We start from the raw sequence: 24,533 nt of genomic DNA, 5'->3' as shown, positions 1-24,533 counted from the left end.
TCTGTAACATAATCTTTAAAATAAAAATGTGAACATTTTTCAAAAAGTTTGTCAATGTTGCCTGCTTAAGGTCATTATTGGAAAGGGCAATTTTTAAATTTTAACATTCTGACCATTTATTAGATGTTATAAAGGTTAAGATGAGAATGTTTCCTGAGAAAGTGCCTGTCAGAATTTTCTAGTCATGCAGGTCAGGTCTATATTGACGGCACTGCAAAGTTGGAAAGGGTCTTAGAACTTCTCCTCCCCATCTTGGGCATTTCCTTGGGTACCTTCTAACACCCATGACTTCATTCAACAAGCATTTGAGCACCTCTGTATTTTGCGACTCCCTTATGAGGAGTCAGAGTCAAGCGTGGGAAATCCATCTCTGCCCTCAAGGGCAAATCCACCCAGGTGACCAGCAAGCCAGAGTGCTGTCATGCTAATACTGAGGTCATTTCACATAAGTCCTATCCTAGAATCATTCTTAACACTCAAATGTATATCTTCCATACCCATGAAGAAATTCAGGGGCACAGAGAACCTCTTTTGTTGCTCAGATTGGCCTCTCTCTCTAAGCCCACTCAACAGGTGAACTTACTGCCCTCCCCACTATGTGGGACCTGACTCCCAGGGGTGTAAATCTCTCTGGCAATGTGGAACATGACTCCCAAGAATGAGCCTGGACCTGGCATCGTGAGATTAAGAAAATCTTCTTGACCAAAAAGGAGGAAGCAAAATGAAACAAAATAAAGTTTCAGTGGCTGAGGTATTTCAAATGGAGTTGAGAGATCACTCTGGAGGGTATTCTTATGCATGATATAGATATCCCTTTTTAGTTTTCAATGTATTGGAATAGCTAGAAGGATATACCTGACACTGTTGAACTGCAACCCAGTAGCCTTGATTCTTGAAGACGACTGTATAACTATGTAGCTTATACAGTGTGACTGTGTGATTGTGAAAACCTTATGGCTCACGCTCCCTTTATCCAGTGTATGGACAGATGAGTAGAAAAATGAGGACAAAAATTAAATGAACAATAAGGGGGAAGAGGAGGAGGGGATGTTTTGGGTGTTCTTCTTTACTTGTATTTTTATTCTTGACTTTTTTTTTTTTTTTGGAGTAACAAAAATGTTCAAAAATTGATTTTGGTGATGAATGTATATGATGGTGTATATGATTCATTTGGTGAAGAATGTATATGATGTACATGATATATATGTATATGATGTATATGATGGTTCTGTGAACAACTGATTGTACACTGTGGATGACTGTAGTTTTTGTGACGATATCTCAATAAAACTGAATTTAAAAAAAAAAGAAATTCAGGGGCTGAAATGAGTGGATGAAAATGTGCCCTGAATTTAGGTATAATTATATACTGCAGGAAAATGCTTCAATGCAAATAATGATATCATGGCATAAAGGTCAGAGAACCCAGTTCTAGAAGTACCATGCTTATCAGAGCATTATGTGCTCAACTGTAAATGCATGTGAGAAAATAAGCAATAACCTTACCTCCCAATCTGACATTAAAGTGATGCATTGTTTAAAAATGAGTTTCTCTGTTGAACTGTAATCCAGTAGCCTTGTTTCTTGATGATGATTGTGTAACTATACAGCTTTTATGGGGTGACTGTGTGACTGTGAAAATCTTGTGACTGACTCCATTTATCCAGTGTATGGGCAAATGAGTAATAAAATAAAAACAAAATTAAATAAATAAACGATAGGGGGGATAAGAGAGATAGGAAGTTTTGGGCATTCTTTATTTTTGGGGGGTGGGGGGAGTTAGGAAAATATTCTAAAATTGATTATGGTGATAAATGCACAACTATATGATGATACTGTGAGCCACTGCTTGTATTCTTTGGATGGATTATATGGTGTGTGACTATATCTCAATAAAATTGCATTAAAAAAAACTAAAAAAAGAAAAAAATGAGTTTCTTATCTAGAAAACCAAAATTTTAGGAGTTCATGACATGATTAACACAAGCATATGAAGTAGAGATAATGGTACTTGTTGGAAGACAATAAGACATAGCAACAAAAGGAATCTATTCACAGAGAGAGCGATTCTAAATACAAAATGGTCAGGTTGATAGTTAGAAGTGTGGCTATTAATAGATATAATATTAGAGAGTCTTCATTATGTAAATGGCTCATATGTCTGCCAGAAACGTACCCAGTAAAGAATTTGCATTTCTACTATAGCAGAGATTTCAAGGACTTCTCTTGTTGAAGTATAAGGAACCCTTTCACTGATATGCCATGGCTTTTATAATGACAACAATAAAAAGGCCCACCTACACTCTCAGTTGATAATAATGGATACTTAGTATCCATTCCTTGAATCCATTATTTGAATGTGCCAAGTACTGTGCTTACTGGTCTCTGTGCAGCTGTCATATGAAGTAGGATTATTAACCCCATTTTATAGTTGACAGTATGAGGCTCAGAGCAACTTGCCCAGGATCTCACAGTTAATAAATGGTGGAGGCTAGATTTGAACTCATGTCTCTCTGACTCCAAGCCCATGCTCCTTCCCACTGCAGTGTAAACATAATGATCCAGACTTCGGTGGCATCACAGCCATGCTGCTTCAGAGGGTGACCAATGACTGTATAAGTAGAAATGTATCTAGAAAGATGGGTCCTTCTGGACACCCTGCCCACACATCTCACTATCTGCTCCCACTCACTGGCAATTGCCACTTGAGTCCCTTGATTATTGGGGTCACATTCTGCCCAGCTCTTAGATATGGCTCCCAGCACTAAGATCACAAGGGTGCCACAAGTCTCTCCTGGAAATGGCTCTAAGCACTAAAATTACACAGATGTCCCCGGTAGAAATCTCATGTCACTCCTTACCTAAATCATCACAGTCCTCCATCCATCCCAAATCATATGGCGTGAAATCCCTTCTACCCCAGAAGTCTCAGTGGACATTCCATACATCTCTAAAATAAACTGGACACCCTACTCACCACATTCCCATTCATATCCTTGGTTTCATGATCCAAATTTATGTAGGAATTTGCCAAGAAATAAGCAAAAATCGAGCATCAGAAGGAAGAACAGAAGAAAAGCATGGAAATAACCTATGCACGCTTGAAAATAGAGTGTGAGTTCTATGTCAGGCAGAGTTGGTTTAAAATCCTTGTTCCATGGCTTGGTAGCTATTAATCTTATTACTTAACCTTTTTCTTACATCATCTGCAAAACAAGCACAATAAAGCTCACCTCCTGGATTTGATCTGATATGGTGCCTGGTACTGGGTGAGGTTCCTTCCTTTTCCCTTCTTTTTGGTCATTGATAAGGCAGATTACGGCCATCGCCTCTGCCCTGATCACGCACCGTTCTTCCCTTCCTTCTTCCCCCCACCCCTGGCACTGTGCCCCATTTACTGGAACATCCTTCCATAGGGCAGGCGAAGAGGCACTGAGTCAGCCCTTTCACCCCCTACGGGTGATCATGCAAAGTTTGCTCATCTGTCTACAACACCTCAGAGAGCTGCAATGAGGATCAGGCGTTGCTACGTGTGAGAGCTTGATAAATTAGGGTGTGAGGTCTACGCTAGGTAACACTAGTTTTCCATGAGATTGGTAGGCATTAGGAAGAAGTTCAGTCTTTGGTTTCCAAAGTTTTGATGTGAATTGGAACAGGCAAGATTTTATGAATGATCCAGAACAACTGAAGCTTCATGGAAGCCAAGCAACAAAGCAGAGCAGGACCAGAGAATGAAGCTCCAGGCTGGTGGGGGTGGGCGGGTGGGAGGGGGATGAGAGTGCCCCCCACACACACCCCTTCTGCTTTCACAATGCTCCAAAAGTCAGGAGGGAGTTCCAAAAACCCTATAAGTTACTGTGCCAGCATGGGAACTTTGCTAACACCAACGTCTACAGAAACCAGGAAATGTGAACTTGCTAGACATTTTGAAGTCTGAAGGAAAACCACATATTTTCAAAGTGGAAAATCAGTGGGAAATGTAAATACATGAAGTGCTCCTTTTATGAATCTGCTGTGGCTATTCAGTCATTTTGTGAGTAAAGAAACATAAAAAGGCCTGTAGAACTTGTTAACTTGGTTACTTCCTAAGGTGTTCTTGTTTGAGAGATTTAGACATTTCAGACATGGCCATAAATCATTTTCAAACAAGGAGGATTATAAAGAAAGTGATTAGTTAATTAACTATTTAGACAAACAAACCAGCCATTTACAAGCCTAGGGAAATCCCTCCCAGCACTTTTCTTTTTTTTCCTTCTCAGTTTTGGAGGAAAAAAACCCTTGGAACAAACATCATGATACTACACATATGATTCATTATGTTTATGTTTTCCCCCCAAGCGCCCACAAATCCAGTCCCCCCCAGTATGCTTCCCCAGTGCCTGGGCGAGTTTAAATCCCTTACCTGATGCTACCATCTGTATCCTGCCTACCGCAGCAGCTGCCTGCATGGTGTTTTGGCCAAAAAATGCTGCTAGAGTGTGCAAGGTGGCTGCCAGCACAAGTCAGGCATGTCTGAAAAGACAAATATCCCAAGAGGGCCAGTGATTGCAGACCCAAGACTTAGAGCTAGTTAACAGAAACTGAAGTAAAAACGGTGACAGCTCAAAGCAAGGTGTAAAGCTCATGTCATCTGGTAAAAGGAAACCAACGGGAAAGCGCCTAAGGGGAGGGCCTTTACACTTGCACCTTGTTTGGCTTGCAGACTAGCACGTTTCTTTCAGAAAGCTGTCTTTACATTCTGGAAAGATTTTATGAGGTGTTGATCTGCCACTAATTACGGTGATGTCTACACTACAGCTAACAAAATAAGTCAACTCATTTGATTCTCATTACCCAGACGGAGCTGCCTTCGATGCAAGCATGTTCTTCACTCCAACGGAACAAACCTATTTGTGGTCTAGCTCCTTTATGTTCAATCCCTGCAAGCAAATATCTCCAGCTTGCAATGTTCTTTAGTCCTCTTCTCCACACAATCAGATGCTGCTAACAAAACACAATTTAAACCACTCCCTGTGAATTCCATGTCAACTAAGCCCATCGAGTTCTGGAAGTCACTTGTTTAGCACTAACGGAGATTTCTGTATAGTTAAAAACTTAATCTGCACAACCCTAATGTGTGACTTTGAGCAAGCTGCTTCTTTCTGGGCCTCAGTTTCCTCATCTATAGAAGGAAAATAACAATCCCAACCTCACAGGATTTTTGTGACAATTAAATGTTTATTTTTAATGTGTATGTATGTACGTGTGGCATACTCAGTTAATGCTTAAAGTGTTTAGCACAGTATGTGGGTATTGTGATGGTTAAGTTCATGCGTCAACCTGACTAGGTTATAGTATCCAGTTTTTGGCGAAGAAGACCTGATCTGATTGTTACTATGAGAGTATTTCATAGATGGATTTGCATCTATAGTCAGTTGATTACATCTATGGCTGATTGCATCTACAATCAACAAAGGATACTGCCTCTCAGCAATGAGAGTCTCATCAATCTCTTGAAGGTCTTAAAGCCAGCACTGAGGATTTCAGAAGTCAAAAAGGAGAAATTCTACCACTACTTCAGCCAGCCAGCTAGCTTCTCCTAAGGAATTCAACTTCACCTTCATCAGAGTTTCCAACTTGTGGCCTTTCCTACAGAATTTGGACTTGCCATCTGAGCCAATTCCTATAATAAATCTCTTAATATTTACACACACACACACCCCTACACTATATATATGTGTTTGTGTGTGTGTATATATATATATACACACACACACATACATATCACTGTATATCTCCTGTCAGTTCCGTTTCTCCAGAGATCCTGACTAATATAGGTATATAATAAGCACAAGAAAATGTCCATTGCTTTTATTACTACTACTATTATTTGTCATTTGTGCTTATACTTGCAGTGGTCTCCACCCCTGGATTATTAAAGTCTTGAGAGAACAACTGAGAACGCTATGTAAGTTCAACAAGTGTTAACTAAGCAACCAAGTGGCAACTTGGGGAGAGCTCAGACATTTCAAACCAAACCTACACTGTTGATTACAAAAGTTCATTCATATGTGTGAAGTTCAGGCAAAAACAAATACAACTGTATCCAATTCTTTTAAGCAGGACAGTGGGAAGACAAATCTGAATCTGCAGAGAAATGAATTTCAAAAGGGCTTCAGAAAGAGAAAGAAAATCAACAGCAGGACATGAGCACATCCAGAAGCCCTTGAAGACAGGACCTTGGTGCAATGGTGAGCAGGGGTGGAGATGGAGAGGCAGGAAAGCCAGTGGAGCACTGAGTTCAAGTACAAAGCTAAGCCCACTGGGGGGGAAAGACAAGGGGTGCAGCAGCTACAAGGAAAATATGGTTCCTTGCACGGCATCTTCAAGTGCCAGTTACTCCAGAACTCAACCCTAAGCTCATACAGCACACATGTCCCTGGCTGGTCTTTATTTCCTTTTTGTGTTCTTGACCACTATCTATCTGCAGCACCTGCCTCCACCTGCTCAGCTTCCATTCTTACTGTTTTCATTTCCTGTGTTAATTTACCGTCTCTTTTCTCACTCCTCAGACACAGTGAAGGGGACTTCGAAGGATTATCCAGGCAACAGCCCTCATCTTCAAAAGAAGAAAACTGAGATGCCAGAGAGTTAGCCACTTTCCCAAGGTCACAAAATTAGGGGCAAAGCAGGAACAGAAACCTTTACTTCATTACCCTCCCTCCCAAAGCAATCTAATTTTCCACTCTCCATTCTCCTACCCGCTGGCTTCTCCCCCTCCCCAGAGCTTCCTGGGGGTGGCCAGAAAGTCAATATAAGTTTTGTTCTCCAAACTTATACTGCCACCAGAACAGATCTCCTTGGTTTTGGTACAACAAAACAGATTTGCCCAAGTTTCCACTTTGTGGTCACCCTCTCGTCATCCCACATGTAGACCTTCTGCCCAGACCAACTGTCACTCAATCTTAATAGCCTAGACACACACTGCCCAAAGATATCTGGCTATGTGGAATTTTAAAACTTGGCTTGATAAATGATGTCAGTAATGAAAACCTTTTTTTGATAGACAAATACTTGATCCCTTTAAAGTACACACACACACACATACACATATACATACAACACATATTTTCTTGGGGTCTTTTCGTCCCAGATGACAGCAGTGCTGTTTTGGTAGGACACAGCACAGCTTGACTACCAGGTGCAATTTAAAAAAATAATCTAGACTAAATTAGCTTTTACACCTAACAACAGACTGGGAACAATAAAGGAACTCTTTGAAAAAGGAAAAAAAGAAACTAATTCAGCACACTAGAAATCAACAGCTGTTGCTCAAACCAGAGTTACCGGTAACAAGTGAGTTCTTAGCAGGGAAAATTACTTACCTTAAAATAACCATGTCAAGCGAAGAAAAAAATGTTTCACAAAATAGCCATTAAATTATTTTTTTCTTTAGTTGGCGTGGGACCAGACAAGAAAACACACAGTTCAATTTTACTAATCTCCTAGGACACCATGATATATTGCTCAGTCCTCCAGGCAAATGACAACTTGGGGAGGGATTCCCAGAAAGATGTGAATCATAATTGTTAGTCATCAGTTTGGGAAATTTAGGATGCAACAACTATCAATTACATGTGATATTATTATTTGCTAAATGTCCAAGATATAAATGTCTTTGGAAACTGGTGAAGATACCTAAGTCCCTGCACAGCCCTTTAATTTTCTTATTTGGTGGGTTGACAGAGTTTTGGAATTTGACATACTAGTCTGAAGAATAAATAAATATATTTCATTAACATATGCATGAGCACAATTTATACATATTTATAATCGGGTGTGTCTAGACTTATGGAGCCTGAAGCTTATAAAATCAGGCAGGGGGCAGAAGAGTGAGGATGGGGATGAGTCTTTAAAAAGCGTTTACAAAACTAGCCATATAAAATCGGGTACAGGGTCTTGGAAAGGGCCTGTGCAGGTGGGAAGCTTTGAAGCTGAAGCACGCTAGTTTCCTGCTCAACCTGCTTCTGTCCGTAATAACGTGCACATGGATGCATGCATACATCTCAAGGGCAGGGATACCGATACATGGCCAATTTTAATTACAGGCTGTCCAGCTACCACACATACGGTAAATTCTTTACTACGGATTTTTACTGACTTCTACTGGCCAAATAGAAACATTTACACATTATTTTTCAGATTAACTACTCAATGAATTCCAGTACGCAGCTTTGCTACCTGTCAAGAAAACCTGCAGTCCACAGTTGTTTATGATGCAGCGATGCCTAATGTGCAGAAACCCATCCAAGAGTTCCTAACAGAATACCCCAGATTAATATCACAGCACAACTAACTCAGTAGATATAATTAAAAACCAAAGCGGTAGGGAGGGAACGATGCTGGGTGAATGGCTTAGTACAGTGCCCCTGAAATCAACGAGCATAGACTTGAGGGTGACAAGCCGCAAAGGCCCGTGACAACAGCCAACGTTCTGCCGCCGTGACCCAGGACAGGAATCCAATGTCGGGAGAGCATCCCAGACAGCTTACTTGTGACAACAGAAAAGGGAAGAGAGAAAACCTCTGAGCACTGCCACTTTAAATCAATCCTTAATATCCCTTTACCGCAAGAAAAAGGTGTACTGTGAAAGAAGATTCAAGAATTGCAGGCTTGGAGGATGTAAGGCAAATCTCTACCTTAGTACAGCAGAAAGCCATTACTGTCGCAGTAACTTTCAGGAAGTAGATTGGACCCTTCTGGGCTGTACCTCTTCAGGCTTTGGGAGCCTCAGGGTGCCAATGAAGCACAGCTTAAACTAGCAGCAGCAATTGCTATAACAGAAATCTGAAAATAACACATTCACTCTGACACGCCAACTCACTACTTTTAATTGTGGCTCATTAAAGATGTAAATAGAAGAAGAATTATGTTCACCTCTACTACAATTCCATTGCTGCAGTAAAATCACAATGCTTCTGTTCTATGCAGAAAGGAATACTTCTGCTTTGAGTAACATATGCAAAAGCGGAGGGCTGTGATTCACCAATTTTCCAACAGCACTCATCACATGTTGCTGCCCGTCATTGGACAGAAGCAGGTAGACAGAGTGATTAATTTGAAAATGAACAAAAAGAACGACCGATGAGTCAGGTGAAAGATGGTATCTAAAAAATTCTGAACTTTTCACAGGAGGCATTACAAAAATGCAAGCCTGCTTGCAGAAATTCTGCAAAGAATTCAAGCCAAATAGGGGCTGAAATCAAAGTCAGGGGCTGGTGGGGGTGGCAGTGGCAGGAATCAACTCCAAAGAGGAACACAAAACCACACATCAGGAGGAGTTTGATCTTCATTTTTAAAACGCTACTTCCTTTAGTTACTAACAAGAGAAAATTTTCTGCATCTTTACTGATATTCTGATAGGACCTAGCTTCTAAAAGAATGGAGATGATACCTTGATAATTATTGATACAGAAAATTTATTAATAATTAATACGTTACACAAGAAAAGCATACTTCAAAAGCCATGTTAAAAATCAAATCAAGGGCACTTTCAAAATGCTGTGCACAACTGGTGGCTGGGTCCCTCCATGAGACAGTGTAGCCGGCTCGCTGGCTCTCCATGTGGATGAGAGCAATGACAGGCCAGGAAAAGTGGGAGCCCAATGTGGGCTCTCACCAGGAAGTAGAGATCATAAAATCCATCTGCAAAGTGGGTTCAGCCGCTGGTGACCTAAGCCCCCTGAAAATGGGCACAAGGGTGGGTGCCAAATATTTTGATCCCTGATTTAAATGCATGAAGTGGATTTGATATTTTAGAGAATCTTACTGCAGATCACTTTGACAGAGCAGATAAGCAACTCCAAAACGTGTCAAGTTAATAAACACAGAATTTGGGCTGAATTTACATTCTATGTGCTTGTGAGTTCACTGGCCATGACCTCTGATAGTTGGAAATGAACTTCCCCTTTCACTAAATGTCATTCCAAATCCCAGGCAGCATTTGGAAGCAGATGCTGCTCTGTGTGTTTGTGGCACAGGTGTCTTTTTAGTATAATAAGCCTGCATTCCATCTGATGGAAGAAACTAAGTGCTTATGTTAAATATCAAAGATCCCTGCCATGCGCACACTCCCTATCTGTATTTACCATGCAGAGCGAGTACTCTTTGTGGCCCCACTAATGCTGGATGCCAGGTTCATACAAGTGGCTAATTTGATGGGCTCCCAGAACAGTCACCTGCAGCCAACAACCAGCACTGTCCTTTAGAAGGACGCCGGTCCTGAGGACAATCGAAATCATTTCTTTTCCATCAACCTTTACAAAGCAGAAAAGGTCCTTCTGAGGCTTTAGTTTCTCTGAAAGCAATGGAGTGCCCACCAAGTGGCCTTAAACTAGTGGAACAACCCTCATGGAAACTGGAAAACCGCAGTGGTGCAACAGAACCAGGGGGTGAAGGAAGAGTGCAGGCTGGGGATCAGGGAGCCTGGGGTTTGAATCCCAGCTTTACCCCTTAAAGCTAGGTGATATTCTTCAGATCCCATAACCTCATTCATTTCAACAACATATCATTTAAATGTAAAGATAATACTATCTGTCTTTAAGATTTTTTGTGTGAGGATCAAATGAGATGAAAACGTGTACTAGCACAAAGGAGTCAACCAATAAATTAATCAGCTTAAAAAGGAAAAGGTACAAAAGGTGTCTCCCAAACTGAGTTTAGGAAGCTTCTGAAATGCATTCCACCAAAATCTATGGAGCATCCACCACGTCAAAGGTCCAATGATAATCCCTGTGGGAAATACAGATGTGGTGTAAGATGCGGCTCTAATTTGAAAGTAAATCATTGCTAAGTCTGATCATGACCCTGTCCCTCTCCCAAAACCTTCAGTGGTTCTCCACCACCCCAGGAAAACATTGCAACTCTTTGTATGGAATAAACCCAAATATTTTCATCTGTAAAATGGGGATATCTATGCTGCAGGGAGTTGGGATCAGAGTTAATTTATGTAAAGCACCAACAGCAGAATCTGGTGTATAGCAGCCTCTCAATTAATAGATTATTATTATTATTATTATTATTATTAAACCAACCTGTATTTTCTCCTGATCTCCTACTATTACACCTCAGAGGCCTTACACTAGACAGAACCAGCCCACAGCATTCCTCAAACATGTCACACCACTCACCTCCTGTTCTCCAACCCTCTGTCATACGCCTTTCCATTGGGAACGCCTTGCTTCCATCTCTGCCATCTGGAATCCTATCCGTCTCCAAGGCCTAGCTCAAAAGCTCCCTCAAGTCCTCACCACTCATCTAACCAGACCAAACATTGTGCTCCTTCATGCCCCCATGGCATTTGTTTCACTTTCCCTGAGTATAAATTCAACAATTCAGTTTGCGGGAAGGCAGGGGTAGGATGGAAATGGAAGAAACGTTTTATTACTAGCTGAATAGTTGTCAACTGAATACCATGAAAGTAATGCCATAACTTGCTCAATATTACAAAGCCATTAAGTGGCAGGGTTGTATTCAAACCCAGGAAGTCTGCCTCAAGAATCAGTGCTCTTAAAACACACATTATACTGTTTTCCAATTGTCATTACAGGGATTTATTATGTACTACTTAAAAATCTGTGGTGACTGTAATCAGTTTCCTCAGAGCTGAATTTTTAAAATCTGAGATCGATCATGGTACTCTGTTCTGTATCTAGAACCTTAAAATTTCACAAATGGTTCTCTTCTCCGCAGCCTTCCTAACTAAGGCTACTTTTGCTGATGGGCACTTCTGCTGTGCTAACCAACACTAGATAACCCTAGACAGGCTAAAGCCGCGATGTCACCACATGGACCCATATATTTTGTCTGCAGAGGGCAGTTCAAGGTAAGTACCTACTATTCTGGGAAGCACCTGAAGCTGTAATGAAAACGGCAGTTGTCTATTGCCTTCCTGAGTTTTTGTCACAAGGTATTTAGGATGCTTCTGAGCTCTGGTTCTCACAAAAGAGCAATACAACAATCAGTACCTCCTGGTAAATGGATTGCAGCAGTCAAGGTTGCAAGCCCCATCGACACCAGAGAATAACTAAAGGTGAGCTGTGAGGCTGCATTCATTCACCTTAGCTGTGCTGTATTGCAGGACAGCCCTTCTAAACAGCTGCAGGGGCAAGTTTTCAAATGAATGCAATGCTCAGGACACAGAAATAAGAAATTCAGCCAAGGTTCAGTCTAACCTACAAATGGGCAAGGACCAACTTACTTGAGATGCTGCAGACTGACGTGGTTTTTAACTAGTCAGTCAGCCAAGAAATGTTGATGGACTAATTCATTAATTAGTTACTCTAATGATGGTTCACCTTTGTTATTCTATAGGCAAGAAAACAGGAGGCTAGAAAAGGGTACCAAGCAAAAAATGTGGCAAATCTCAAACTGGAATTCTTCATTCCAACTTACTGACTCTATCTGAAACCTGAGGAGAAATATATACTTATATTTGTATATATAAGATAATATGCAGTATTAGGAATATTCCCCAATGTCAAAATATTATCTAAACAGACATGTAACATGTCCCAAATAGTCACCTATCTAAAATCTCATTCTGAATTCCTTGCTCACATTTGTAAATGATTTTTTTTTTAGTGGCATTAACATGTGACATTAAAAAACATCCCATTCCTCCCTTTGAAAAGGAACTTTCAAGGATGCCAAATTAATTTTGGAGATGACTTTTTCCCCCTTTCTATTTTAACCAAATAGAATTCTTAGAAATGAAAAAAAAGAAATAGTAGTAAGTATATTCCTAGAGCAGAAAAGCCTTTCAGAACTGAAAATGTTACATCAATTCTTTAATGTTATTCAGTCTTGGCTTTTTCAATTCCCTTAAGAAAAAATACCACAAATTCACATAATGTTGCCAGCTCTGGCTGTGTCATTTATTTGAATTTCCAATTTGGCCAATATGATTATGCATGATACAAAACAGTTTCAAAAGCAATTTCTAGTAACTTCACAAATATGGCTACCAAGAAGCTGAAGTGATTCTGATGTTAGAATTTTCAAATGTCAAAGATTCACTCTAGTAGTTTAGTTAAAGTAATCTGGTGCTGAATCCAACTACTTTTGTAGAAATTGTATTAATAAGCTAAAACATCTGCTTTTTGTAATTTTTATGAAACATTATTTAGCATTCAGCGTATCTGAAACATTCTTAGTAACTTACAGAAACAGTATTTATTTTTAGATGCATTCCTTCCTTTCTTCTTTACTTGCATAAATATTTATTTTTTAATTCCCTTTTTTTATTCAATTTTACTGAGATATATTCACATACCATACAATCATCCAAAGTGTACAATTTTCACAGTATCATCATATAGTCGTACAATCATCACCAAAATCAATTTTTGAATTTTCATTACTCCAAAAAAATAAAAATAAGGATAAAAGTAAAAATGAACACCCAAAACATTCCATCCCCCATCACCCCCCACCATCATTCATTTAATTTTTTGTCCCCATTTTTCTACTTGTCTGTCTATATGCTGGATAAAGGGAGTGGGAACCAAAAGGTTTCCACAATCACACAGTCACACCATTTAAGCTACATAGTTATACAATCATCTTCAAAACTCAAGGCTACTGGGTTGCAATTCAGCCGTTTCAGGTATTTCCTTATAGCTACTCCAATATACTAAAAACTAAAAAGGGGTATCTATATAACCATAAATATTTATTAAACTCTATCATATGCAGGAATGGGCTTGATACTTGGACTACAAGATTTAAAATAAACCCATTCTATGCCCTCATGAACCACCCACAGAGAAAGCTACATAAACGAAGAACTGCAATGCATACAGAAGGAAGGGATATTTTAATTAGGCATCAATGGATGAGTAGCTCACCAGGTAGAGAAACAGAATTTCATACAGAAAAATCAACACAAAGAAAAGTATAGTAATTAAACTGCATGCTCTGTTTAGAAAGGAAAGAAATGCAATGTAGAAAGATGGGAAGGATGAGTAGGTGATGAGATTTAAATGCTAAGTTGACAACCAATTCCCAGGGTCCATGAATCATCATGTAAAAAAGTTCAGATTTTATCTCATAGGGAACAGAAAGCTAAACAAAACGCTTTTTATTTTTCCTTTCATTTCATCATATTCATTCATTACTACAGAAAACACTAAGGGAGTATTATTTTTAAAGACACTAGCACCAATCACCTGAATACTCAAAACATCTCCACTTTTGCTTTATTTACTTCTAGTCTTTGTTGACAGGCATACATTTTTATCAGCACCCTGTAATTAATGTGCATACCCAATTTTGGAGGTATGAATTTTATATTTAACATTAGAACATAAACACTTTTCCATATTTCCACATGCTATCAGGGGTTTTCAAGTATGGGAGTAATTCAATCAGACTTTTTCTTTAAAAAGATAATTCTCAAAATAGTAGGATGAACGGAATGCAGTGAGAAAAGATGTGAGGCAAGAACACACTTTTGGTCCTCAAAGAGTTAAACAGAGAATTACCATATGACCTATCAGTTCCACTTCTAGGTATATACTCAAAAGAAAGGAAAACAGGAACTCAAACCAATACTTTCACCCCAATGTTCACAGCAGCATTATTCACAACAGCCAAAAGGTGGAAGCAACACAAGTGTCCAGAAACAGATGAATGGATAAATACAATATGGTATATCCATACAATGGAATATTATTCAACCATAAAAAGGAATGGAGTTCTTATACATGAGACAACATGGATGAATCTTGAAAACTATGCTCAGTGAAATAAGCCAGACACAAAAAGGGCAAATATTTTATGATTCCACTTCTATGAAATACCTAGAATAAGCAAATTCATAGAGACGGAAAGTAGATTGGAGGTCACCAGCATCTAGGAGGAGAAGGGAAGGGAGGGAGGTTATTGCTTAATGGGTACAGGGTTTCTGTTTGTGCTGGTAAAAAAAGTTTTAGAAATGGAAGGTGGTGTTGGTAGCACAACATTGTAAAAGTAATTAATGCCACTCAGTTGTACATTTTTAAATGGTACATATAGAATATATGTACCACACACACACATACACACACACACACAAGAAAACAGAGTCAGTAGTCCCAAAGCCAGTTCCTGGTTGGGCAGGTGACCTCAGTGAATCAAGCTAGCCAGGTGTAAAGGGCAGTGAAAGGTGGGGATGGGGGGGGGCTGGAGTGCCCAACCCTCACACAAGCCAGCTCCTTTGAACTCCAGCCAGTAGCTACCCAGTGTTGTAGATCTTTGTATTTGCAGAAGCCCAAACCTAGTTTATGTGTGTGTATGAAAAATCCTGGTTATTAAATGTTTGCAAATATTTTAAAATACATAAATGCTGCATATTTATGTAGACATGTATGTACACATGAATATGTGTATTAAAGAATATTATTTTGGAAGCTACTATAGTAGTTCAGGCAAGTGATGCTAAAAGCCAGAAACAGGACAGAGCCCAGGGAATGGAGAAGAGTGGGTACACTGTGATATAGTTAAGAGGCAGAATTAACACCATGTGGCCAAAGACAAAGTGTAGGAAGAGAAGGTGTCCAGCATCAACGAATGGTTAGTTGGTGCTTCTGCTAAGGAAAACAAGGAATCCATAAAGGGAAAGAGGATAATGAAGAGTTTAGGTTTGGACACAATTGGAAGTACCTATACAATACCCAAATGGAGCCAAGTGGGAGGAGGTTGGAAGTGATACTGATCTTAAACTCAGAAGAGAAAGAGAGAAATGTTAGTCAGTGTGGAGTTGATAATGGCACCATGAAAGTGGGTGGTGTCTCTAAGGACAGGATGGGTAGTAATGAACTCTGGTAAGTTTCTTTCAGTTTTCACTCCAACAGTGTGCAAATATGGCCATGTAATTCTGATGTCTTTCTGTGCACAACAAACACCTCCCTACAAAGCTCTCCAATTGTCACCAAGGAAGGGAACCTACCCAAGTAAATCAACATCTGTTCTGATGATGCCTATTGTAAGAAAATTCATTCTATTTCCTGAACTGGTATGGTTGACTCACAACCACACCACACCACATAGCTTCTGTGAAGGACTGATGCAATTATTAGCCTGTGATAGCATCAGCAAGAGTAGTGAGTTGTAACATGTTTAACAGGAGGCATTCTTTGTATCGGCCTAGGTGAAGGAAACCAAACTTCTATAAGCTGGAAAGCATTTCAAGATCTTTCTAATGATAGTCTTTAGTAAGGGTACTGGACTGTCTCTTTTCCTATCTACCTCTGCCTTCCTAAAGCCTTGCTGTTGATTTAGGTTGCCAACTGGAAATCCTGCAGTTCTCATATATGCCTCATGTCAAACAGTACAAGTGTAGTAGTTTCAAACAAGACAAATGCTCTTTTGGAACCAGTTTTTCTCTTTTCCCACTATGGGCGGCTACTTCTAAGCAAATATTCAGGCACCACTCAAGTCCTCCAAGACAGCAAAGCCAAGCTTATGGTATTTCACCAAAATCACACGCTTTATAATTACTTTAATTTTGCCTACCTAAAGACCTTTAACAAGGTTAAAGACACTTACACGTAAACAAATGTACAATTTCATTCTGTAGCTTATAGCCTGTGCACTTGCCCCTCTACCCCAAAAAAGCAGCCCTTAACCCCACTCACCCAATTGAAAGAATTTCTGCAGAGGAAAATATGGTTCAGTGTCCATGAAGCACATATTTTAAAACCCTCATCTGCCCTCTAACATTGCTTTGGGAACCCAAATTTTCGTTCCTTCACTTAGCTGAGAATATGAGGAAAAAAAACCACTTCTAATACACTTTTATTTTCCCTTTGCTTTCTAAAGCTCCTATGATTAAAATTAGATGGAAACCTGAGGAGTGATGCTTTTCTATCATTGTTCTTGAATGCCTCTTTCAACACAACCTTAATTCAGGATTGGCACTTCTCTAAGTAAAAACGTGACTAAGCAACAATCAAAAAAAATAAAGTTGCAATTTTTTTTTTTCTTAAATGCTCTTGGTAGTGGTTATCTTAACAGCTAATAAATTTCCTGATTACACCACTTCTTCTTTTATAGTCTGGCTAGGCTTCTGCGAATTCTTCTGTGTGGTTTCAGATGTGAACTGACCATCATATCCATCTACAGGCGCTAGAACCATCAGCAATGGCATTCGGGATCTCAGCAGAAGCACCACTGCCCTGCAAATGTCTTCTGAATAACCCAAGGCTAGGCTTGACCTTATCAGAGCAAGTGGAGAAGGGGGAAGAGGGTACAAGTGTCACAGTGACAGCCTGTTAGCAGTGGATCCAAATTCTGAACCTGCCACCTCCTGTGGGTGCTTTTGTACTCGTCCACTGCAGCTTAACTTTATCCTTTTCAGTGATGGGACTTCTCTCATGCCACCAAAATTGACAACCTGCAAGCCCTAATGGCTGAACAAAATACCAAACAAAATAAACTGCCAAAGCAGCAGGTGTGGCTTTGGGAGCCCAGGACAAAGCTTATGAGTTTTCCCCAGTACTCCAATCTCCATCTCCATCCTCAGCTCTTTCACCCCACCTGTTTTCTAGCTCCCCATAGCTGAAGTTGCTGCTATCCCAGACGTAGGGGTTACTACCCTTACCACAGACAATCAGACCCAGGGGTTGAGGAGAAAGACATAGAGAAGTTTCCCAAAATGTCTCCAACCAGGCCCACTGAGGACATATACATTCAGACAAAATTGAATTTCCAAGGGTTCAGCAAATATGGTGACTGTATCCTTAAAAGACTCGGCAATTAAAGAGCAACTGTAACCATCAGGGTTTGATGCTGCAACAAGCATCTATTAGGTGCTCGGTCCTGGGCCCTTTGCTGCAGATGAGGAGGCAAAGAGGAGGACAAGAAGCAGCCTCAAAACGCACTATGCAACAGGGTCGACTGAAATGAGTTTCCTGGGCTCAATGCCCCAGAAATTCTGCTACAGAAATTCTGCTACATCAAATCTAGAGTTGCTGTATGTGCAATTTTAATGAATATTTCTGGGTGATTCTGCTGTAGGAGGTCTTCGACCAGACAACCTTTGAGAAACACCAGTCTATGATCTGAGCCTGCCCTCAAGGAGTTTGCAATCCAGAAGGGGTGATGGCAAACACCCACGAAGCCATCCATGGCAATAGATCTCCTTTAAATCGCTAACTTGTATGATACAGATTCTTAATAGTTTAGGAGTTCACAAAGGAGGCCATTCAGTGAAGTCTTGAGTGTTCAGTGAACATTATGAATGTGAGCTGTGCTCAGGGGACAGGTAGCACTTGGAAAGAGAGGCTCCCCTAAGCCAGAGTCTGTACCAAACCTCTCCATTCAGCATGAGAAAGAGACCATTAGCACACAACAGAAACAAAGATGAAGATGTGGGCGAACAGAACCTCACCAAACAGGTAAAGATGCTTTATATGTTGATTATGGGGAGGATTCTCTCACCAGGAGAATCATAAAGACTGTGTTTGCATTTTCATTCTAATGTCACATTCATGTGGTTTCCTGCACTTCATAATTTAACATTTGTAAGAGAAAAAAATGCTGTTATGACACCCAAATAATGCACCACTCAGAGGCAGGCAACCAGCTGCAAACAAGAGTGGCATCTCAGTGTCTTTCAAAGTACTGTTCACAGCTCAGCTTCAGAAAGGGGATGTTTTCTAAGAAGGAAAAATAATAAATTCTAGTCAGTGTAAAACAAAGTCTGGGGCCCTACAGGGTTAAAGGGCTGGCAGATAACACAGGAGACACAGAGATGGAAAAATTCAGATCCCCTAGAGAAGAAGAGATGACAGTAATTCAAAAGAAGCCTAGCTCACCTATTTGAATATATCCATATGGAGCTGAACCACATCTTCTTTACTGCTAAAAGGGAATAAATTACTAACTGCAGACACTGAAATCCTTCTTTGACCAAGATCGGTGCCAGGAGGAGAAGAGAACCCCCAGGTGCCCACTCCCTTTCCTCCACTGGTTGGTTCAGTCAGCTTCTCTGCAAATGAAGGCTTGCCAAGGGCACACAATAAATGTGGCTGGGCAAGAATTAAACGGAAAATTAATGTAATTAATTTCAATCAAGTGGATTATAGAATTTTAATTTTGCAGGAGACCTTGAAGATGACCTTAAAATATACTCCCATTTTTAAGGCGACTCATTCCAAGAGGAGGAATAAGTTGTCCAAGGTTAAATGATAGGCGGGAACTGGGCTTCCAGCTGAGGTCTCTGTTTCCAGGAAATACAATGAACGAGGTCGATAAAATTCCTTGGAAGTTCACCTTATTTTGGTATATAGTTTGGAACTTACTTATAGTTTATTTTTATAATCTGGAGTTTATAAATTCCAACCCCCAAACCAAGACTGTCATTCAGGGGCTTGTGTTTAATTAAAAGGTACTCAATAAACACTGGTTGAACAAGACTTGGAAACTCACAACGCCTCTCGCTTTAGTCATCCCCAAACTCACCTCAGGGTAACGAAGTTGCCATCAGATTGAATCAACTATCTCTTGTGTGAGTAATCCTTTACACTTTCAGCTAAAAGGGAGTATCTACAAGATTTTTATTTGTGTGTTTACTTGTTTGTCTGTTCTTTTTGATCTTTTTAAGTCTACAAATGATTCTACTCAGATCCTACTTTCCTGCAGATTTCAGAAACAGACATACAAAGTCAATTTGGTTGCTCTTTTGGCTCTCTATCGCTAGAACAACATTTTCTCAAACATCCTGATGCTTGGGTTGTAAAGAAATAGCTCTGCGCTTGAGTAAGATATCCTGGGAAAGCAAATAAATGATGACCAATGAAATTTAAAGCTAATGAATGCCGCGCCCTTCGGATGACTTACCAAAAATCGTTTGTGTTTCAAGACCTTTGGAAATGAAGTCCGTTCTCTCCCGCTTGCTCCGGGTCTGTAGCAGCACTACTTTTGAGGCCTCAAAATAAACTCGTTCATTATGCTCCGGTATGCTGCAGCAAAACAAAACAAACACAACACCAAGTCAGAATGAAAATGCCACTTCAAGCAGTTAGTGGATAATTCAGGGGAAATCCCTGGGCTGTCTCAAATGTATATTTCATAACTTCAAAGAAGCATGTTAATTGCCAGAGTGAAGCTATCACACAACTGATCTACCCATGATGCGCTAAAATCCTGGAGGTGGGAGTAAGGAAGAAAGAAAGAAAAACACCACGCTGAGGGTAGATACTACATCTTCACAATTATATTGAGCACCAGTGGGAACTTTCTTGCAAAATTTCAAGTTTAGTAATTGAAATATGTAACTAAAGAAGGATTCACTAAGTTTAAATGTTTCAAGACTTTAAGTACAGTTATCAAGGGCAGACAGTGGAGAAAGTTTTGTTTCAAAATAAAATTCATCAGTTTCTGTTCATTAAAGGCTCAAACTGATGGAGCCACTATTAATACCTTTTAAATTAGAGGCTATTGAGATTGAACAAAAGAGATAAATTGTAAGAGAGAGGAAATCTTCCATTTTGCAAACAGGTAATTGATGGGTTTCAGTTGTCCCACACTTGAAACAGCTTGATAAATACCTTCTCCAGCCAAGTTAAAAAGAAGCAGTAACTACACACTGAATTTCAAATGAATGGTTAAAATATGCATGCCTCTTTACCCCACTCGAAGCAGCTGATAGAGCCTACACATTAGAACTGCCTCTGACAAGTTCCCTCTTTGTGAGCTTACAACACTTGCTTGTCACGGGGGTGTTGGTCTGGTTTCTTCTGATATCTCCACAAATCCACCTCACTGTTTGCTTTTTAACAACGGCCATTTGAGAGCTAGGAAACTGTTTTCAAAGGAGTCTGCTTCCTTTTCAGCCTTTTCTTTAGGAGCTCTTCCTCAGCCTTTTTGAAAGTCCATTGGGAGGTTGTTATCTCCCAGTTCTACCAGTATAGCGGGCTGCATTGCACGTTTAACACTAATGCTGAAAAAATCTCGGGTTCTGCATCTTCCTGACCAAAAGGGGGGGATGTGAAATGAAATGAAACAAAGTTTCCATGGCTGGGAGATTCCAAATGGAGTCGAGAGGTCACCCCGGTGGGCATTCTTATGCACTATATAGATAACCTTTTTAGGTTTTAGTGAAGTGAAATAGCTAGAAATAAATACCTGAAACTATCAAACTACAACCGAGTAGCCTTGACTCTTGAAGATGATTGTATAGCAATGCAGCTTACAAGGGGTGACACAGTGTGATTGTGAAAGCCTTGTGGATCACAGTCCTTTTATCCAGTGTATGGATGGAGGAGTACAAAAATGGCAGCAAAAAAACTAAATGAAAAATAGGGTGGGGGGTAAGTTGGGTGTTCTTTTTTAATTTTATTTTTTATTCTTTTTTTCACTTTTTCTGGTACAAGGAAAATGTTCAAAAAATAGATTGGGGTGACGAATGCACAACTATATGATGGTACTATGAACAGTTGATTGTACACTTTGGATGACTGTATGGTATGTGAATATATCTCAATAAAAAGGAATTAAAAAAAAAATCTCGGGTTCTAGAGCAATCACCAAACACACCATGTGACCCACTTGTAGGAGAGGATATACTTTAATGTCTTCCAAAGTTGCTGCATGAGTAATCAATTCTTTGAAAGCCTTCTGAAGCTTTATGGAATAGTCAACATTTTTAATAGGGACTTTGGTGATGGGGGCTCTATCTATCTGTGGTTCAATTCATGTGGGCACTTAAAACTTTTGAGGAGGAGGAGAGATCTTCTCCTGGTTAATGTTTAAACATGTGAGTTGAGTTTAATGTCATTATATTTTCAGTCTAGCTGGAAAGAGCAACTGCCTGAAAATGGCAAAAGCTTTTTTTTTTTCTTGATGCTATCAATACCCACAGAAAGTGAGGTTGTAACGATTTTATTAGTTTTTCTGAGCAGTTTTCATGAAATGTAACTCAGCTCCCACTCAAATGTGTAACAGTAACATATTGATACAAATCAACACAAGCCAGGAAGTTCAAAGCATGACAAACTGTCTTTAGCTTACGATCTTGGTAAAAACAGAATTTGGAGAGAGAGAGGATTTAAGCAAGCCCACTGCAAGTTATTGGCTGGTATCAATCTTCTTTTACTAAAAATAAATTGCTGGGTTTCTCTTATTTGTTACCAACTTTATATCTTGCTATTTGAGAACTGGAAGAGGTCTGTGCAAGCTAGTTCAAACTTCCGCAAATGCAGCTACTGGCCCAGAGAGGGCAATGGACCACTTAAAGTCACACAGCGGAATGTGCATCTTGACTAGGCTCTGGGTTTTTTAACTCCATGCTCATTGACTCATTAGGGACATAAAGTCATTTAATATAACGTATTGTGGTTTGGGTTTGAACAAATCAGCAGCATAACACTTTCTCATAAAACTCTCTCATTGTCTGTTTTGGTTCTGCCCTAACAAAAGAAATTCATTTCTGGATTATATTCTTGTTGCCTGTCGTGAAGCAAATTCTCTCTGAGAGAGGCAGAATAGCTTCATGGTTAGCAAAAGGTCCTCACTGGCTGCCCAAGCCAAGCATCCAGAGAAGCAGAGCTTACTCTATTTGTAGAGAAGAAAGAAAATGAGGTCTCATCTAAGAGAAGGTATTTTCCATTCTTATTCATCTCTACAGATGTGAAGGATTTTGAAGTGACCTCATTTTGTGATTTATAGCCGACCCTCAATTACATGTAACACAACAGGAATGAGACTGTTTTTATCAAACGAAAACCACAACAAATTCTCTACACCTCATTTTATCCAAGAATTTCATCGACTTCCCTCCATTGGCAAGCTTTTCACCAGTGCTGCTACCAACAAAACTAACAGGCTTCACTCACTGCAGGTGAACTCACTGCCCTCCCCCCTACATGGGCCATGACTCCCAGGGATGAGCCTCGACCTGGCATCGTGGGATTGAGAAAATCTTCTTGAACAAAAAAGAGGGAAGTGAAATGTAACAAAGTTTCAGTGGCTGAGAGATTTCAAATGGAGCCGAGAGGTCACTTTGGAGGGCATTCTTATGCACTATATAAATAACCTTTTTAGGTTTTAATGTGAGTTGAGTTTGGAATAGCTAGAAGTAAATACCTGAAACTATCAAACTCCAACCCAGTGGCCTTGATTCTTGAAGACAATTGTATAACTATGTAGCTTACATGGCGTCACTGTGTGATTGTGAAAACCTTGTGGCTCACACTCCCTTTATCCAGTAAGTATGGACACACGAGTAGAAAAAAGGGGACAAAAAGTTAATGAAAAATGGAGTGGGATGGGGGGATGGAATGCTTTGTGTGTTCTTTTTTACTTTTATTTTTATTCTTATTTTCATTCTTTTTGGACTAAGGAAAATGTTCAAAAATTGATTGGGGTGAGGAATACACAACTATATGATGGTGCTGTGAACAGTTGCTTGTGCACCATGGATGATTGTATGGTATGTGAATATATCTCAATAAAACTGAATTAAAAAAAAAAAAAAGACTAACTGGCTTGAGTTTAAGCTCCATTCCTTAATGGTTATTTACCGTTTTAGTCATAATAAACAGAGATAAGGTCAAAAGTCTAGAAAGGAGGGGGTATAAAAAAATCCAGGGGCCGAGAACATTCAAAGATATGGGTGAATATGAGAAAGTTGGCTATAAAAACAAGGACTTCACTCCAGACGATAACCTTAACTGGTTTGAAAAAATGATAAGCATTTCTGTGATGGTTTTCTAACAGTGGCTTAGGAGCCATAGATTTGTTTCTTAATGTTAGTTTCACAGCTAACAATTTGTTTCAATTTAAGTCACAATCTCCGAGGAAGAATTATGTCTTTATCAAATAGAGGGATTGAAACAAATATTCTCCATAATTAATTTCCAACTTTAACTCAAGTTTTTAAATATGTATTTGAATGTACCATATGAAATAAAATATCTACAAACACAATTGTATCTTCTATGATATATTTGACCAATTAGGTACATCTTTATTCTAAAATTCAAAAACTAGATGCAGATTACACAGGAAGAGACAAAAAGGTTCATGGTTGAATATCACCACTATTCAATAAATGGTGCTGGGAAAGCTGACTATTCTTTTGTAAAGAATCAGATCCCTATCTCACACAATATGGAAAATAAATTTCAAATAATTTTAATAACTAAATATATAAATTATTTGTGTTTATACACAGACATACATATATACAATATGTATTATATCTATGTAATATTTTATATAAGAAAATACAGATAAGTAATTTTATAATCATGAAAGGCCTTGTAGGCCATTATGAAGGTATTGGCTTTTACTTTAAGTAAAATGGGAAGATATTGAAGACTCATGATCTGTCTTATGTTTTAAAGGATCATTCTATTGTGTGAAGAATACACCATAAGAGAACAAAGTTGAAACCAGAAAGCCCAACTTTTGACCCAATCGACTGTAAGAATGGAGTTGTCATTTACCAAGGTAGAAAAGCCTTGGGAAGAACAAGTTTGGGGGAACTCCATTTTCCATGTGAAGTTTGA

General features: G+C 39.4%; 1 protein-coding gene across 4 annotated transcripts in view; it reads right to left on the bottom strand.

Moving 5' to 3' along the window:
* ATXN1 (ataxin 1) overlaps nucleotides 1–24,533 on the bottom strand; it is a 508,626-nt gene that overhangs the window by 329,196 nt on the left and 154,897 nt on the right. For all 4 annotated transcript variants that reach the window (XM_037844369.1, XM_037844370.1, XM_037844372.1 and 1 more), the window contains one exon: nucleotides 19,861–19,982. The gene's annotated coding sequence lies outside the window, so the exon portion shown is untranslated. The remainder of the gene's footprint in view (nucleotides 1–19,860; nucleotides 19,983–24,533) is intronic.

Source organism: Choloepus didactylus, chromosome 7, assembly GCF_015220235.1.
Source record: "Choloepus didactylus isolate mChoDid1 chromosome 7, mChoDid1.pri, whole genome shotgun sequence".
Lineage (NCBI taxonomy): Eukaryota > Metazoa > Chordata > Mammalia > Pilosa > Megalonychidae > Choloepus > Choloepus didactylus.
This window is presented reverse-complemented; position numbering and strand designations above follow the sequence as displayed.